A 17,243-nucleotide genomic window follows, 5' to 3' on the forward strand; every position below is an offset into this window, starting at 1 on the left:
TTCCACCTCTTGCCATCGTATCTGCATCTCAGCCATCAGGAACAGGGAAAGGAGAAAGAAAACCACACCTGTATTTCTTTTAATGTCAAGGCTTGGCATATAAGTTCTCTTATAGCCCGTTGCTAACAAGTCATATAGACATATTTAGTTGCAAAGATGGTGGAGAAACGTAACCTATAACTAAGTGGCCATGGGTGCAGCTAAAACATGGGGTTTTATTAATAAAGGAATAGAAGAATAATGAATATTGTTTTGTGTCTTGGGTTCCTGCAAAAGCAGAGCCTAAGCAAGGACTTGGATGTAGCTAGTTCAAGTGCACTTACCTAAGACGATGATATTGATCCCAGGAAACAGAGTGAGGGAGTGGGCAGAGTAGGACAAGGAAAAAAGCCAATAAAGGGTATGCTACCCAGATGGAAATCACTGTGGAAAACTGAGGCCCATTTACTCTGGGGATCATCTGTAGAACCACACAGAATGTGCCTCAGAATTGTTTCAGTGAAGGTTGAGGAGGCTGGGGCATTTATCCACTGACTTCCATCCCCCATCATTTATTAACTCCCCTGCACTTCAGTCTATAGCCCTGCTCAGACTGTGTAAGTTTCCATGGTGTTGAAGGATACACCAAAGGACTCCACAACACCCCCTGGAGCTGGAGCACTGCAATATTCATGCAACTGTTCACACTACTAGCACTAATGTCAAATGGGCCAAAGCAATTTGGCCCAGGGCATCTTAGGTGTCTGCTCCTGGGTAGAACTAAATCTCTTGGCCTTTGTCCTAAATATGTCAGTGACAGGTGACTGTAAAAGGGGAGAGAAACAAGGCTCTCTCAGGTTACTCAAGGAGGAAAATACCTGATTTGGTCTCTTAGAGATAAGGAAATGACAGCAAAAAGACCTAGATGGCTGGGGAGGAGATTTTGTGCTGGGAAATTGTGGGAGCTAAGGTGCTGGTATGAGTTATTTGGTGCCAGTCCTGGAGGACCTTGAGTACCATCCTGGGAAGTTTAAACTAGATATAGTACAGAAGTGTATAGGTTCTGGATTTCTAAAAATAAATACTTCTGTAACAGATAACGTGGTTGGGAGAGCCTAGAGGTAGAAGACCAGTTTTGAGATGATTATAGTGATCTAAGCATGAGATGATGAAAGCTGAGACTAAGGTGAGGCTAGTATGGAGAACCAGGAAGAAAGGTGTCAAAAAGGTAGAGAAGGATATGAGGGGAAAGGAAAGCAGGGGTCAAAGAAGGCAAAAGTAAGAAAGTGGAATGACAAAGGAGAAAAAAGGAATGGTGATTGGTGTGAGGGACAATGACTACATTGTTTCCATGAAGGTTGCTTTAAAATGTGAAGAATTAAAATGTAAAAAATTCAAGTAATATGAAATTTTCTAACCAGAAAATATCCCTGGATACTCATAGGAAAAAGGAAGAGTATGGTGGCAATTCAGATCATCATGAAGTTGATGACAGATGTCAGGAAGGTACCAAAGTCAAATTTTGACATTTTGTACCAGATAGGCTTTAGAGTTGGGTATTAACCCTTCAATTTGTTCTGAAGTCTCCTTACTTGGTCCAAATCATTCTAGTTCAGAATAAGTATAGGACTTAAATATGGAAGATTATAAGTTAGCATTTTAATCTAAATTATCCAAATCTAATTCCTTCCTGAAAATACACTCTACACAATATATTTATGCTAGTATTTGGTTTTAAAAACACCCAAAGGGGGAAAGGTTATCATTATTAAATGACAAAAAACCTCTTGTTTCTTACTAAGGAAAATAAAAGTCATTATATTTTGGAATACTGAAACAACACATTTTAGGCTAAACTACATAAGATCAATTGCTCCTTTTAACCATTTTAGGAAAAAAAACCTTAAAAAAATACTCTCAAAGTTACAGATGACTGGCAAGAAAATTACCAAAAATTCTTAAATATCTTTTATTCAGATTCACAGATTAGCTGTTTGCCAAATTTACTTATCACTGCCTCTATTTATAATATATATTATTATTAATTTTCCCCTGAACCATGTAAGAGTTAGTTACAGATATCATGTCCTTTTATTTCTAAATACTTCAATGTGTATTTCTTAATAAGGACATTCCTTCACGTAACCACAGTCCAATGATCATATTGAGGAAGTTTAGTACTATGACTTAATATACTTTCAATATTCAGATTCTGCCAGTTGTTCAATAATGTTCTTTAGATCATCCTCCCTTGCCTCCAATATCCAATTTAGGGTCACCCATTGCATTTAGTTGTCATATTTCTTTTAGTCTCTGTGTTACTTATCTATTGCTGCATAAGAATTACTCCAAAATTTAAGCTAAAAATAATAAATATTAATTGTATATTAATCTTATATCCTGCAACTTTACTGAATTCACTTATTCTAATAGTTTTTTGGTGGGGAGTTTAGGTTTTCTATATATAGTATCATGTCATCTGCAAATAGGGACAGTTTTACTTCTTCCTTTCCTATTTGGATGCTTTTATTTCTTTTTCTTGTCTGATTGCTGTGGCTAGAACTTTCAATACTATGTTAAATGGAAGCATCAAGAGTGGGTATCCTTGTCTTGCTCTTGGTTTTAGAGGAAAAGCTTTCAGCTTTTCACCATTGAGTATGATGTTAGCTGTAGGTTTGTCATATATGACCTTTATTATGTTGAGATATGTTCCCTCTATACCACCTCTGATGAGAGCTTATGTCATAAATGGATGTTGAATTTTGTCAAATGCCTTTTCTTCATCTATTGAGATGATCATGTGATTTTTATCCATCCTTTTGTTAATATGTTGTATGCCATTGATTGATTTGCAGATATTGCATCCCTAGAATAAATCCCACTGATCAAGGAGTATGATTCTTTTTAAATATTGTTGAATTCAATCTGCTAATATTTTGTTGATTATTTTTGCATCTATATTCATCAGAGATATTGGCCTGTGATTTTCTTTTTAATAGTGTCTTTGTCTGGTTTTCGTATCAGGGTAATATGACCTCAAAGAATGAATTTGGGAGTGTTACCTCCTCTTCAATTTTTTGGAATAGTTTGAGAAGGATAGGCATTAGCTCTTCTTTATATGTTTGGTAGAATGCCCCTGTGAAACTGTCCAGTCCTGGACTTTGGTTTGCTGGGAGTTTTTTGATTACTAATTCAGTTTTATTTTTGGCCATGCTGCACGGCATGTGGGATCTTAGTTCCCCAACCAGAGATTGAACCCATGCCCCCTGCATTGGAAATGTGGAGTCTTAACCACTGAACTGCCAGGGAAGTCCCTACTAATTCAGTTTTATTACTTGGAATCAGTCTGTTCAGATTATCTATTTCTTCATGATTCAGTCTTGGAAGATTGTGTGTTTCTAGAAATGTATCCATTTCTTCTAGGTTGTCCTATTTGTTGGCATATAACTATTCATTGTATTCTCTTATGATTTTTTTTATATCTCTGTAATATCAGTTGTAATTTCTCCTCTTTCATTACTTATTTTGTTTATTTGGGTCTTCACCCTTTTGCTTTTGGTGAGCTTGGCTAAAGACTTAACAATTTTGTTTATCTGTTCAAAAATACCCAGATCTTGGTTTCATTGATCTTTTCTATTATTTTTTTGGTCTTTATTTTATTTCCTCTGTGATCTTTATTATTTTTCCTTCCCTCTGCTGACTTTGGGAGTTGTTTGTTCTTCTTTTCTAATTCCTTTAGATGGCAGGTTACGTTGTTTATTTGAGACATTTTTTAATTTCTTGTGGTGGGCCTGTATCCATATCAGCTTCTCTCTTAGAACTGCTTTGGCTGAATCCCATAGATTTTTTTTAAAGGTTTTTTTTTTTGATGTGAACTACTTTTTTTTAAAGTCTTCATTGAATTTGTTACAATATTGCTTCTTCTTTTTTTTTTTTTTTGCGGTACATGGGCCTCTCACTGTTGTGGCCTCTCCCGTTGTGGAGCACAGGCTCCAGACGTGCAGGCTCAGCGGCCATGGCTCATGGGCCTAGCCGCTCTGCGGCATGTGGGATCTTCCCAGACCGGGGCACGAACCCATGTCCCCCGCATCAGCAGGCGGACTCTCAACCACTGCGCCACCAGGGAAGCCCTATTGCTTCTGTTTTACGTTTTGGTTTTTTGGCTGTGAGGCATGTGGGATCTTAGCTCCCAGCCAGGCATCAAACCCACACCCCCTGCATTGGAAGGCGAAGTCTTAACCACTGGACCACCAGGGAAGTCCCAAGAATCCCATAGATTTTAGACAGTTGTGTTTTTATTTTCATTTGTCTTGAGGTATTTTCTGATTTCCTCTTTGATTTCTTCATTGACCCATTGGTCTTTAAGTAGCATGTTGTTTAGTCTCCATGTCTCCCCATTTTTCATCCTGTAATTGATTTTTAGATTCATACCTTGTGGTTGGAAAAATTGCTTGATATAATTTCTAAACTCTTAAATTTGTTGACTTGTTTTGTGGCCTAGAATGTGATCTACCCTGGAGAACATTCCATGTGCACTTAAAAAGAATGTGCATTCTGCTGATTTGGATGGAATGTCCTGTAGATATTCATTAAGTCCAACTGGTCTATTATGTCTTTAAGACCATTATTGCCTTATTGATTTTCTGTCTGGATGACCTGTCCATTGATGTAAGTGGGGGTGTTAAAGCCCCCTACTAATATTGTGTTATTGTCAATTTCTCCCTCCATGTCTGTTAGTATTTGCTTTATATATTTAAGTGCTCCTGTTAGGGTGCATATATATTAGTGAGTGTAATATCCTCTTCTTGTATTAATCGCTTTATCATTCTCTAATGCCCTTCTTTATCTTTTGTGGTAGACTTTGTTTTAAAGTCTATTTTTTCTAATATGAGTATTGCTACATCAGCTTTCTCAATGTTTCCATTTGCATGAAATTTCTTTTTCTATCTCCTTACTTCATTCTGTGTGTATCTTTAGTTCTGAAGTGAATCCTTTGTAAACATCATATCAGTGGGTCTTGTTTTTTATCCAATCAGGTACTCTATGTCTTTTGATTGGAGCATTTCATTCATTGACATTTAGAGTGATTATTGATAGGTATGTACTTCTTGCCATTTTGTTACTTGTTTTCTGTTTGTTTTTGTAGCTCTTCTCTGTTCTTTTCTTCTTCTTTTAGTTTCTTCCCTTGTGGTTTGATTATTTTCTTTAGTGATATGCTTGTGTTCCTTTCTCTTTAGTTTTTGTGTGTCTGTTGTAGGTTTTTGATCTGCGGTTACCATGGGGTTCATATATGTTGACCTATAACTATATCTACTTGTTTTAAACTGGTAGTCATTTAAGTTCAATCACATTCTAAAAGATCTACATTTTTTCTCCCCACTCTCACATTTTGTGGTTTTTTTTTTTTTTTTTTTTTTGTGGTACGTGGGCCTCTCACCGCTGTGGCCTCTCCCGTTGTGGAGCACAGGCTCCGGATGCGCAGGCCCAGCGGCCATGGCTCACGGGCCCAGCTGCTCCTCGGCACGTGGGATCCCCCCAGACTGGGGCATGAACCCGTGTCCCCTGCATCAGCAGGAGGACTCTCAACCACCGCGCCACTAGGGAAGGCCCACATTTTGTGTTTTTCATCTTATATTTTACATCTTCATGTCTATCCCTTAACTGTTTATTATTGTTATAGTTGATTTTACGATTTTTGTCTTTTAATCTTTGTAGTAGATTATTTAAATTGTTGATCCACAGTCTTTACTATATATTTTCCTTTACAAGTGGGAGTTTTCCTTTCCTATAAATTCTTACTTCTTGTTGTAGCCTTTTCTTTTCCACTTAGAAAAGACCCTTAAACATTCAGGTTTGGTTTAGTATTGATGAACTCTTCCAATTTTTGCTTGTCTGAGAAGTGCCTTAACTCTCTTTCAATTCTAAATGATAATTTTATTGGGTAAATTATTCCAGGTTGTAGGTTTTTCCCTTCTAGCACTTTAAATATATAATGACAGTCTCTCCTTGCTTGTGAATTTTCTGCAGAAAAATCAGCTGTTAGCCTTATGGGGGTTCCCTTGTATATGACTTTTTGTTTTTTCCTTGCTGCCTTTAGAATTCTCTCTTTAACTTTTGCCATTTTAATTATGATATGTCTTGTGTAGGTCTCTTTGGGTTAATCTTGTTGGGACTTTCTATGCTTTCTGTACCTGGATATCTATTTCCCTTTTTAGAGGAGTTTTTGGCCATAATTTTATTGAATATATTTTGATCCCTTTCTCTCTCTCTTCTCATTCTGGGACCCCTATAATGTGAATTTTAGTATACTTGATATTGTCCTAGAGGTTCCTTAAACTTTTCTCATTTTTTAAAAAACTTTTCTCATTTTTAAAATTTGTTTTTCTTTTTGCTGTTCTGATTGGGTGATTTTCATTATTCTATCTTCCAGAGTGCTTATGTGTTCTTCTGTATCACCTAGTCTGGTGTTAATTCCTTCTATTGTGTAATTCATTTCAGTTATTGTATTCTTCAACTCTAACTCATTCTTTTTTATATTTTCTAGTTCCTTGTTAAAATTCTCACTGTGTTCATCTATTCTTTTCTCAAGTTCAGTTTGCTGTCTTATTACTAATGCTTTGGACTCTTTATCTGGTAAATTATTTATCTCTGTTTCATTAATTGTTTTTTCAGGTTTTTGTTGTTATTGTTGTTGTCCTTTCATTTGAAACAAATTCCTCTGTTTTCTCATTTTGCTTACCTTTCTCTGTCTCAAGGAAATTAGGCAAAACAGTTACCTATCCCAGTGTTGAAGGGGTATCCTTGTGTGGGAGCATCTCTATACAGTCTATGTGTGCTCAGTGGCTTTGGTAGGAGAGCTAGATCTGAAATGAGCATGTCATGTCTTCCCCAAGAGTGTGCTAGTAGCTAGCACCTTGATGGGAAGTGGGACTGGAGATGGAGGGGCTAGGGCCAGAACTAGGTGTGAGCTGGGGCTTCTCTTGTGCTCAGTGGCTGACACCATCATATCAGAGGTGGGGTCAGGTCCCAAGGTGCTGGAGCAGAAGCCCTGAGGGTCAAGTTTGAGCTAGTCCCATTCCCTCTAAGTGTGAGCTCTCCCTCTTGTAAGCATCGGTACATTTGCCTCAGAGGGGAGCAGCACTAGAGCAACAGGGGCCAGAGTGGGCATTCAGCATGGGCCAGGGTGCATGCTGGGGTGGTCCTGGGACACGAGTCAGAGCTCCAGGCTGCTCCTGATCTGCTGCTTCTGCAAACAACAGCAATGGCCATCCCTCCCTTGTTCAGATGCCATGCTGGGTCTGAGCAGGTTCTGCCCCCATCAACTACACACTCTCCTTGGCAATGGCAGCCTTCAGTCTACTGGAGAGCTGTGCCAGAGTAAGAGGGCCTGGGAGTGGGTGCTCGGCGTGGGCTGGGGCATGTGCTGGAGTGGTTGTGGGAAAATGGCCAGAGTCCTGGGCAGTTTCAATCTGCTTCCTCTACTTTGCTTCCGGTGGGTATGCAAGTGTGTGTGTACTCTTCATGAGTGGAGTCTAGGTTTCTTACAGCCCTCCTGTTCTTACCACTGGTTTTCAAATCAGCCAAGATAACTTGTCTTCCTGGTGTTGGACCCCAGGGCTGGGGTGCCCAATATGTGGTTTGAACTGCTCACTCCCCAGGGAACATCTTTAAATCCATGTAATCCCCTTCCTCACTTGTGTCATCTCCTAAGGGTGCAGTTCCTGACCTGATCTCTTTTCTTCCTTCCTACCTGACTCCGTGTGGATCTTTCTTTACAGCCTTGGTTGTACAGGAGTCTTTCTGTCAGTCTCCAGTTTGGTTTCAGTGAGAATTACTCCACATGTAGATATATATATATATATATATATATATATATATATTTTTTTTTTTTTTTTTGCGGTATGCGGGCCTCTCACTGTTGTGGCCTCCCCCGTTGCGGAGCACAGGCTCCGGACGCGCAGGCTCCGGACGCGCAGGCTCAGCGGCCATGGCTCATGGGCCCAGCCGCTCCGCGGCATATGGGATCCTCCCAGACCGGGGCACGAACCCGTATCCCCTGCATCGGCAGGCGGACTCTCAACCACTTGCGCCACCAGGGAGGCCCCATGTAGATATATTTTTGATGTGTTCATGGGAGGATGTGAGCTCCATATCCTCCTGCTCTGCCATCTTGATCTCCTCCAATAACCAGCAAACATTTATTGTCTCACAGTTTTTGTTTGGACAGGAATCCAGGTGCAGATTACCTTGTATCTCTGCCTTATGATCCTTCATAAAGCTGCAGTCAAGATGTCTGGTAGGGCTGTAGTCTTATCTGAAGGTTTGACTGGGGAAGGATCCACTCCCAACGTCACTCGTGATTTTTGGCAACGTTTAGTTGCTCATGGGTTGTTGAGCTGAGGTCCTCCATTTTTCACTGGCTGTTGGCTGGAGCTCTCTCTGTTCCTTGCCACATGGACCTTCCATAGAGTAGCTCATGTTATGAGTGATTGGTTCATGGAAGCTGGCTTCTGTCAGAGCAACTGAGAGAATAAGAGACTGAGCAAGACAGAAGTAGTCTTTTTGTAAACTAATATTAAAAGTTGCATCCACTGCTGTATTCTATTAATTAGAATGAGTCAGTAGGTCCAGCCCACACTACAGGGGAGCGGACTACAAGAGAGTATAAATATCAAGAGGCAGGGATCATTTGGGGGTCATTTTAGAAGCTAATATTATTTTATTTTATTTTATTTATTTTTTTATTGAAGTACAGTTGACTTACAATTTTGTGCCAATCTCTGCTGTACAGCAAAGTGAGTCAGTTATACACATATAGACATTCTTTTTTAAATATTCTTTTCCATTATGGTTTATCACAGGATATTGAATATAGTTCCCTGTGCTATAAAGTAGGACCTTGTTGCTTATCCATCTTATATAGAATAGTTTACATCTGCTAATCCCAAACTCCCAGTCCTTCCCTCCCCCACTCCCCTCCCCCTTGGCCACCACAAGTCTGTTCTCTAGGTCTGTGAGTCTGTTCTGTTTTGTAGATAGGTTCATTTGTGCTGTTTTAGAGTCACATATAAGTGATATCATATTGTATTTGCCTTTCTCTTTCTGACTTACTTCACTTACTATGATAATCTCTAGTTGCACCCATGTTGCTGCAAATGGCATTACTTCATTTCTTTTTTATGGCTGAGTAGTATTCCATTGTATATATATAACACATCTTCTTTATCCGTTCATCTGTCGATGGACATTTCCATGTTTTGGCTATTGTGAATAGTGCTGCTATGAACATAGGGGTACATGTATCTTTTTAGTTATAGTTTTGTCCAGGTATATGCCCAGGAGTGGGATTGCTGGGTCACATGGTAGTTCTATTTTTAGTTTTGTGAGGAACCCCCTCACTGTTCTCCATAGTGGCTGCACCATTCCTACCAACAGTGTAGGAGGGTTCCCTTTTCTCCACACCATCTCCAGCATTTGTTATTTGTAGAGTTTTTAATGATGGCCCTTCTGACTGGTGTGAGGTGGTCCTTCATTGTAGATTTGATTTGCATTTAGAGGCTAATATTCTTTTTTAAATTTAATTTAATTTATTTTTATATTTGGCTGCTTTGGGTCTTAGTTGTGGCACTTGGGATCTTCGTTGAGGCATGTGGGATCTTTCATTGAGGCACATGGGCTTCTCTCTAGTTGTGGCACACAGGCTCCAGAGAATGTGGGCTCTGCAGTTTGCGTCACGTGGGCTGTCTAGTTGAGGCGCACGAGCTCAGTAGTTGTGGCGTGCGGACCTAGTGGCCCCGTGGCATGTGGGATCCCAGTTCCCTAACCAGGGATCGAACCCATGTCCTCTGCATTGTAAGGTGGATTCTTTACCACTGGACCACCAGGGAAGTCCCAAGAGGCTAATATTCTTGATAGCTGTTTCTTCTCTCCAAACTTGGAAGTTTTCTCCATCATGCTCATATTTTCTCCACCTGTCAGAGTAATTTTTCATGCTCTCTCTACCATATATACATGCCAGTACTGATACTGTACAATCCTGTCAGGTAGTGGGCACATGACTCCCTTTTCTAGAAGACTGGGATGTTTTCTGAATCTGTCCATGTCTCGTGGGTTTTCAGCATTTGCTGGTGTACTCCTCTGTGCCTTCATCTCCTCGGTCTCTCCCAGCTGTGTTTGCTTATGGAAATCATTCAGTTGACACCTATCATATGAGTGAGAGGCTATGGTCTTTCTATTAATCCTCGACTTTACTCTTGTTATTCTTCTTGGAAGAGGACAGTTCTGGCTTCTCGTGAACTGTTGTGAGATTGTGAAGAATAAAGCAATTATTTTTTTCACCAGTAGACATTGCACTAGTTCAGAGTTGCCTAAACTGTTTTAGTTCACAGTACCATTAGTGTCTCAATAATTTTTTCCCACAACACCCCTTGGCCAAAAGAAATACCTAACAGTTCCATTTATTAAGTTATTAGGTTTAAACACTTTAATAAGTATTTATGTTTTAACAACCAAGCAGCCATTTATAAAGCAAATATATATACATAAAGAAAAAGTAATGTTAAGTTTCATTCTTGAATAGACACAATTACTAACAGGATGTTTGTACCTCTTGGGCACAGTCCAACATCACTAACCTTGGAATGTCTGGACACTGCTACTCTCATTTCCTGTTACCCACTGATTTTCAAGTGGTACTTGCTTTTTATTGCAGCAACCATGGAAAGCCCAGCTTTGCAAAGAAAGAAATGTCTTTGAAAGGAATGTAGCATGATCTAATGAAAATGTGAATCACCTCGAGGTAGTAGTAGTGTCTGACAGGTGCTACTGTGTTGTCCTTGAAAACTTAAAATACCCTGTTAGCCACACCTGCCTCTGTCTATGGCCATACCCCCCGATGAGCCCAATCTCGTCTAAAGTACCTGGTTGGGTCTCCTGAGTTGGGTCTCCAGGGTTACCTCAGGGCATAGTTTGGGAACTGCAGTGCTAGCTGAAGGAAGACAAAAAAGACATATTCCATGTAAGGAGCCCAATTATAGTACTGCATATAGACATGTGGTCAACTAGGTATTCTATTTTTTTTTTTTTTTTTTTTTTTTTTTTTTTTTTTTGCTGTACGCGGGCCTCTCACTGCTGTGGCCTCTCCCGTTGCGGAGCACAGGCTCCGGACACACAGGCTCCGCGGCCATGGCTCGCGGGCCCAGCCGCTCCGCGGCATATGGGATCCTCCCAGACCGGGGCACGAACCCGTATCCCCTGCATCGGCAGGCGGACTCTCAACCACTTGCGCCACCAGGGAGGCCCCCAACTAGGTATTCTATAAGGCAGAGGACCACAATCAAGATGCAGTGGACATTTTTTTTTTTATCTGTTTGGTATCTGAATCCCTGATATGTGGCCATGTTTTTGCTGGACTTGTTCTGTGATACAATTTTGGCTGTGGTTTTGGTGGTGTAGCCTAGTTTTTATTTGCCCATTCTGAACATAGTTCTCTAGTCTTCCTGAGGATGTGGAAAACTTGATGTCCTTCCAATAAATTTCTTTCTCTGTTTAAGACAGCCCAACTACTCTTAAAGGTGGGACAAAAAAAAAAAAGGAACATGACCAAAGATTTCTAGTAGTAGAAGAGAGGCAAGATCATAGAGAGCATATTGCACGGATGTCACCAGACAGAACAAGGAGAGGAATTACTGAGATGTGCCTTCTGGAGGGTCTGGATGGTAAATAATAACCAGCCCTAAAAGGTGGAAAAAGCTATCTATGAGAATGGCTTAGGTAATGTGGACAGATTTGAGAGAGAGGAAGACTTGGAAATTTGCACAGAATGCATCAGACCCTATTAGGTGAGTTTCAAAATGACACATTTATGGTGAGTAAGGAAGTTTGTAAAGTTCATGTCATTAGAGATTATGCTCAGAAAATCTTCAGACTCTCAGGAAAGGTGGGATGATGCACACTAAAGGGAAGCTAGCCAGGGCAATAGTAAATAGAAATCAGGTCTGTGATAAATGTTAGGCAGATGAGAGGATGAAGTTTAGGTATAATTATCCAAATAAGGGAAATAAGGATGGACACGATTTGCTTAGATGATGGATGCTTTTGGTAAATCAGAAGTCGTTAAATTTATATTTCTCACTAGCAGACACTCCATAAGGCCAAATCCAGAGGAGTGTATTAGGAAACGAAATATATGGCTCAGAAAGCAAAGGGAAAGGAAAGCAGAATCTATGGTGCGTCAACTTATGAAGCAAGTGAAATTTAGGAGGGCCTGCCTGAGAGAGGAAGTGAACAACATCCAGAAATGGGATCCTAGAAGCATAGCCGTGACTCAAGAAAAAGTTGTAGCAGAAAGAATTTTTCTGCTGTTTTGAAGTAACACAAGTTCCTCAAGATGAAAAAGCAGGTTTGGAGGTACACTGAGCAGAAGACATTAGTCTCTCCTTGCTTCAATAAAATAGAATAGAAGATGCATTGTTAGCCTATGAACCTTCAGCGAAATAAACTGAATCCATAATTTTGAAATTGACAGGTTGTTTGGCTTCCATGAGATGAAGCAGATTCTGATGTGGCTCATTTTATCTGTTGGTAAGTGAAATCATGATGTCACGTACACATGCCATTGTTAGGTACACACAGGCTTGTGGGATTTCCATGTTCGTAGGAAAGCTGTGTGGGAGTATTTGGCACAAGAGCCTCTCAAATATTAGGCAACACTATAATTTACATTACTTATTCAAAAATAATTACTGATTAGAGCAATGCTCTTAAAGGCACATGAACATCGTTAATGTGAAATCTCATATGATTTCTCAAAACTCCGTTTAAAAACAATTGCCTAAGCTGTTTTAATTATGCTTTAGTGTTCTAACCTATCCACCCATCTTGTTGACCCATATGCTTTATGTAAACTGTTCCATCTGTGTTCTTTTAAATCAAGTTCTTTTATACCAACTCTTTCTCTCTACCTTGGAAAGATGGTAGTTTCATTCAGAAGAGGAAACTCTTACCTTGTTGCAATACTAGGGGAATATAATGCTTTTATACTACTGAAATTTCGAGTTATGAGCTAATCAGTTGTGAATTTGGATCAAGATTCAATTACTGGACTCATTTTTTCTTCCAGAGTGATCAAAGACAGAGAAGGAAACCAGGAGGTTGAAAAAGAGCCCAGGTAAGTTAAAGGAAGTTATCTGGTAAGAGAGAAATACTGATGCCATGAGTCAACCAACACACATGACTGAGTCTTCCTCTGGGTACTTGGTGTAAAACATTTCAGAGAATCATCCTTATCCCTTGAGCAAATGGACGTGTGCATAACTCTTCACATCTGATAGCAACCTGCATTCCCAATATTATATCCTACCATTTCCTCCTACATAGTCTAAGCAGTCACCCTATGGAGTTCCTCATGATTTTCCTTCCATGCCAGGATCTTTTGTGACTGTTCTTTGCTCCTGCAATGTTTCTTTAACAATATCCTTAGTCTTCTTCCTCTTTAGTGTGGAGTTATTTGTTCTGTTATTGGTGTCCCCGCAATGCCTGTCTCATAACTCTGTAAAAGCATAGGGTCTGTTTTATTATACTATTTCTGTTTCTGTTGTGCCTTCATGGGCAGAGTCTATTGCTTAGTCATTTTTGTTCTGGCCACAATGCAGGAATACTCAGATTGTCAAATTGCATTGTATACATTAGAATATGAATGGGCAAACTCATTGTTTAGAATATTTTAAGCTTAAGTTCATGTGTTTGTCTTGATTTTCATGTTTATAGTGATGTGTCATTTGGTTTAACTTAAGTGGTCTGTGGAGAAAGTCAGTTAAATTCACTGAATGTTTTGTTTCATCTATTAAAAGTTGCATTTTTCTATATGACTTCTAAGATGTCTTACATTCTTGGTTTGTAATCAGGCCTTTCAGTGTGACCTTGGACCAATTACTTAATCTCTTTATTAAATGAAGAAAATACTTCCAAATTCAGAGGGTGGTTTGAGGATTAAATAGGACAACATCTAGAATGGATTTAGATTGTTTCAGTAAATAAGTGTTTATTGAGCAACTGCATAGGTGCCAGGAGCTGTGCTAGGTATTAGCACGATAGAGATGACTAAGATACAATCTCAACTCTGGGGAAGTTACAATCTAGAAGCCTTGCTTGGTACATAATATGGACTCACTAACTGTTTGTTCTTCCTTTTTCTCTCTAGCCTATCTGTTATTTAATGCTGAGATTTACTGTTGTTGTTTTCATTATTTATTTATTTATTTATTTATTATTTGGTTGAGCTGGGTCTTAGTTGTGGCAAGTGGGCTCCTTAGTTGTGGTATGCCAACTCTTAGTTGTGGCATGCATGTGGGATCTAGTTCCCTGACCAGGGATCAAACCCGGGCCCCCGGCATTGCGAGCATGGAGTCTCAACCACTGGATCTCGAGGGAAGTCCCTAAAGTTGGGATTTGGAATGGAATAGGGAGACAGCTTTACATTTTGCATTTATTTGTCACATGATCTTTAAATACAGCAGTGAACCTTACTTTAAGATGTAAAGCTAAAGTACACGTCATTTTTTTTTTAACAACTTTATGGGAGTATAATTGCTTTACAATGGTGTGTTAGCTTCAGCTTTATAACAAAGTGAATCAGCTATACATATACATATATCCCCATATCTCCTCCCTTTTGCATCTCCGCCCCCACTCTCCCTATCCCACCCCTCTAAGTGGTCACAAAGCACCGAGCTGATCTCCCTGTGCTATGCGGCTGCTTCCCACTAGCTATCTATTTTACATTTAGTAGTATATATAAGTCCATGCCACTCTCTCACTTCGTCCCAGCTTACCCTTCCCCTTCCCCGTGTCCTCAAGTCCATTCTCTATGTCTGCGTCTTTATTCCTGTCCTGCCCCTAGGTTCTTCAGAAACATTTTTTTTAGATTATATATATATGTGTTAGCATACAGTATTTATTTTTCTCTTCTGACTTCATTCTGTATGACAGTCTCTAGGTCCATCCACCTCACTACAAATAACTCAATTTTGTTTCTTTTTATGGCTGGGTAATATTCCATTGTTTATATGTGCCACATCTTCTTTATCCATTCATCTGTTGATGGACACTTAGGTTGCTTCCATGTCCTGGCTATTGTAAAGAGAGCTGCAATGAACATTGTGGTACATGACTCTTTTTGAATTATAGTTTTCTCAGGGTATATGCCCAGTAGTGGGATTACTCGGTTGTATGGTAGTTCTATTTTTAGTTTTTTAAGGAAGCTCCATACTGTTCTCCATACTGGCTGTATCAATTTACATTCCCACCAACAGTGCAAGAGGGTTCCCTTTTCTCCACACCCTCTCCAGCATTTATTGTTTCTAGATTTTTTGATGATGGCCATTATGACCAGTGTGAGGTGATACCTCATTGTAGTTTTAATTTGCATTTCTCTAATGATTAGTGATGTTGAGCATCCTGTCGTGTGTTTGTTGGCAATCTGTATATCTTCTTTGGAGAAATGTCTATTTAGGTCTTCTGCCCATTTTTGGATTGGGTTGTTTGTTTTTTTTGATATTGAGGTGCATGAGCTGCTTGTATATTTTGGAGATTAATCTTTTGTCAGTTGCTTCATTTGCAAATATTTTCTCCCATTCTGAGGGTTGTCTTTTCATCTTGTTTATGGTTTCCTTTGCTGTGGAAAAGCTTTTAAGTTTCATTAGGTCCCATTTGTTTATTTTTGTTTTTATTTCCATTTCTCTAGGAGGTGGATCAAAAAGGACCTTGCTGTGATTTATGTCATAGAGTGTTCTGCCTGTGTTTTCCTCTAAGAGTTTGATAGTGTCTAGCCTTACATTTAGGTCTCGAATCCATTTTGAGTTTATTTTTGTGTATGGTGTTAGGGAGTGTTCTAATTTCATTCTTTTATGTGTAGCTGTCCAGTTTTACCAGCACCACTTATTGAAGAGACTGTCTTTTCTCCATTGTATATCCTTGCCTCCTTTATCATAGATTAGTTGACCATATGTGCATGGGTTTATCTCTGGGCTTTCTATCCTGTTCCATCGATCTATATTTCTGTTTTTGTGCCATTACCATACTGTCTTGATTACTGTAGTTTTGTATACATGTCATTTCTTAATAGTGAAAAGGATGATGTCATTTGGAAAGAACAAGACCAGATAAGAACAGCTGTGAGTCAGATGGGAGTTGTGTGCTCTCAGAAAAAGAATGTTGTGGGCATGACTGACTCAGTGCTCTCTCAGCCTGGGAACAGCATTTAAGATTTCCTCATAAAGAAAAAAGTCATTTCTGTTTCATTAGCAAATTAAACACAGTGACCAGTTGTCCTAATGCAGCAGTTTTATACATGTGTTACACGCCATAAAACAATTGCTTAAGAAGTTTATGCTGTTATTGTCAAAACAAGCCATCCAGTGGGTTTGGCCTCCAAGAAAACTGTCCACACATTTTAAATATGTACACTGGCCAATGAGTTTTGACACTTCCATCTTGCCCTACTGGTTTGCCTCAATTCACTTCACTTCCTTTAGCATCTTGTCTCTGTGTCAATCATTTCCATCTATCTGAAGTCATGGTTCCATGACATGAGATTCCTTACTGAAAATGAGCAATTCAGCAATTTATTCACAAAGATGTACTAAACTACTTACAATTTTTAAAATACTGAGATAAGAAAATCAGAAAATGCTGAACTTTTAAAGCATCAACTCTTTGGCCATTGTTGTGAAGTTTGGCTAAGTGTGTTAACATAGAGAGTTGTAACAATAACATATGATGGACAGTTAACTCTCAAGGAGGGGAAGGAATTCTTAGTAGAAGAATCTTCAAAAACATAGAGATATCAAAGAGTGTTCAAGGATGTCAAGAATGTAGTTGGAATGTAAATTGGGCAATGCAGCTGGTACCATTGGTTGTGCCTGCATGTAAGTAGTCCTTTATGTAGTTCTAAGGAGTTGGGACATTGTTTTGTGTGTGGGAGCCATTGAATGTTTTTAAATAGGATAGTGTTAAGTCTTGAATTTCTATTGATTGGCATTGGTCAGCCTGCCCACCTGTCTGTATGCCCGCATTGCCTCTGTGCTGCTAGAGTAGTCCGTCAGGACTTCCAGCCCAAGTACCATTCATGGTCTCCAGCTTCAGCAGGTAGGACTTAGAGCCCTAACTCTGGAGCAATATGACCTTTAGGATGTGTAGCTGGAGGAGAATCTCTGGTCTTAGCAGAAGGAGCATGAAGACTGTCCTGGAGCCTCAGCAAGAGACCA

At 39.5% G+C, this 17,243-nt stretch overlaps 1 pseudogene; it reads right to left on the reverse strand.

Annotated features, from left to right (window-relative positions):
* Positions 1-17,243, reverse strand: part of LOC132490421 (tubulin alpha-1A chain-like) — a 95,507-nt pseudogene that overhangs the window by 1,841 nt on the left and 76,423 nt on the right.

Source organism: Mesoplodon densirostris, chromosome 5 (assembly GCF_025265405.1).
Source record: "Mesoplodon densirostris isolate mMesDen1 chromosome 5, mMesDen1 primary haplotype, whole genome shotgun sequence".
NCBI lineage: Eukaryota > Metazoa > Chordata > Mammalia > Artiodactyla > Ziphiidae > Mesoplodon > Mesoplodon densirostris.